General features: G+C 32.3%; 1 pseudogene; it reads left to right on the top strand.

The window, feature by feature from the left end:
- Nucleotides 1-1,794, top strand: part of LOC104779454 — a 10,647-nt pseudogene extending 8,853 nt beyond the window's left edge.

Below are 2,670 nucleotides of genomic sequence, written 5' to 3'. Positions count from 1 at the left end.
AAAAAAAAAAAGTCATATGGACTGTACAAAGCACTTACCCATAAGAGAATACGGACCCTCTCTGACCTTGTGACCCAGACATGTTGGTAGGTCCGGTCCCCCCCACTGGCTCTGTGTACTTATTTGGGTCTTACCAAGTAGCTGGCCTAACTCTTGCTGTCAATTTCTCAAAATCCCTTAATTAATTCATTGCTTATTTTTGGTCTATTCTTAAGGTTTATTCATGGCACTTCAACCCAAAATCATTGCTTGTGGGAACTCCGTCGCCACGTTTGCCATGGCAGTCAGATTCATAACCGGTCCGGCCATCATGGCTATTGCTGGGATTGCCATTGGGTTACACGGGGACCTTCTCCGCATAGCCATCGTTCAGGTATACAAATTTATAGTGTTACATGCATGATATCTTATATAATAAAGTAAAGAGTCTTCCAGAAACTTTTAACTAGAGATTGACATATGTGCACGAGAGCTTGACACATGTCCAAAATTAATGAAACCCATATAATAAACTAATACATGTGTCTTTTTCTCAAATTTAAATACACTAATATGTAATTTAACTAAACAAATACATATTAAAATAAGAGGTTCAAATAAAGCATAGCACATGAAATTTAAGAATTTGTATTAAAATTAGTTTATAGATATTTTATATTTTTATATTTAAAGAAGTTCAAATGATTCTAAAGGCATAGCAAATGAAACTTGAGAATTTGTATTAAAATTTTATACAAAATATATCTTTAATAAACTAACAAAATGCTAAGGTGACAATAAAAAGAATATGGTATGACATTTGAGAGTCTATTTTATTTGTTATAAAAACACATATTTAAAAGTATTTTACTTATGTTTTGTTTATATTTAACATATGTTTTGCTTATTATCTTGTTAGTTTACTTATTTATTTTTTTAGAAAAATGTAAAATATTACATAAATGCATATCAAACAATTAAATCAAATCTGATCATGTATATATATATGATTCTATTATAATCACAAATCAATAAAAATTTATCAACAACTAAAACTATATCATCGACAACCATCTAGTATGTCTATAAAATAGTCTTACATGATCATGATGATGATGTTGAGTGCATGAATTATAGGCTGCGTTGCCTCAAGGAATAGTTCCGTTTGTGTTTGCAAAAGAGTACAATGTGCATCCAACGATTCTCAGTACTGCGTAAGTTCCAAATTTATTATATTATTGTTACAAAATCGTTATTTTTGGTCAAGTAGTATATTAAGTTATTAACACATATATATGTTGGTGAAAATGGATGCAGGGTAATATTTGGAATGTTAATAGCCTTACCCATAACTCTGGTCTACTATATTCTTCTTGGCCTCTGAATTGGTCCCTTCAGTTTCAACTGGCTTTTGAGAGTGCCTCGGAGATCGGGTTCTTTATTCCTCGGTAACCAGGAAATAAACAAGTCCTTTATTTTCGTGGGAAAGAGTGGAAGGTGAAGAAGAAGATATGCCTTTGGTTTTTGGTTCCAATATTTGTGGAACACAACAAAAGTACTTAGGATTTAGTGAACAAGATTTGAATGGATTAAGGATCTTGTCTCCGTTAGATGCCAAAACAAAAACAAAAAAGCTCTTCCATCTATCTTTTTTTTTCTTCTTCTGTTTATGTTAATTTATGCGTAGATCCTAGCTAAGCATATGTAACACATTATTACACACCCGTATGTGTATATACACCTTTTTCTTAACTGAATCTTATAATCCGGTGGTTTGTACTGGAACAGTCACCGTGTAATTACTTTGATACGAAATCGATGATGCGCGAGAGTGAGTTTGTAAACAATACAAAAATACTACTAAAACTAGCTTTTGAATTTTGTTTGGGTTGGAGTACAGGACATACAATATATTTGCACCCTACGATGCATATTTACAGTTCCGTTTTTTAAAGCATCCTAATTCCTAAGATGTTAACTCGTGACTTATCACGATTTGATTCGGCCGGTTCATAATACGAATTTGTAGAGAGAAAGTCTTCGGAGTTCGGATTATCAACCATAGTCTTTATGCCAAAGTAGTGTGAATCTCATCTTATTTAATAAGAACCTAGATTACTCGGATCAACACAAACATTTTAATGTTGAGATTTTCGTATTAGGGTTCGTCATTAATAGAGTTAATATATTTACATACTTAATATAGTAGTACTATTTTGATAAAAGGCATCAAATTACTACATTTAGAAAACAGAGCAAATCTTTGCCCAAAAAAAGAAAACAAAGCAAATATTCTAAAACTAAAGAAAATTCAATGAATGCAAATCTAAATAAGACGATCGACCAACATGGCAGGCTTCCCCCGAAAGCGACGAGGCAATTTTACTCAACGACAAAAGTTAACCTTTTTTTTGGGTCAAAATGATAACCTTTTCTAAATATCTTTTTTTGCAAGTTCCCCCATACTTTTAACTTCTTATATATCCTTTATCATATAAAGCACAAGTTAGTGTGTCCATAAAAACTTGACATGTCAGTAAAACAACAAAACTAATTAAAAAGAATATGTAAAACAAAAAGTGATCGTGGGAAAAAAGGAAAAAAAAAAATTACCATTTTTCATTTTACAAATAACTGCAACAAAAAAAATCTCTTGTACAACTGTCTCCCCCCCCCCCCCCCCCCCCCCCC

This window comes from Camelina sativa, chromosome 4 (assembly GCF_000633955.1).
Source record: "Camelina sativa cultivar DH55 chromosome 4, Cs, whole genome shotgun sequence".
Classification (NCBI taxonomy): Eukaryota; Viridiplantae; Streptophyta; class Magnoliopsida; order Brassicales; family Brassicaceae; genus Camelina; species Camelina sativa.
This window is presented reverse-complemented; position numbering and strand designations above follow the sequence as displayed.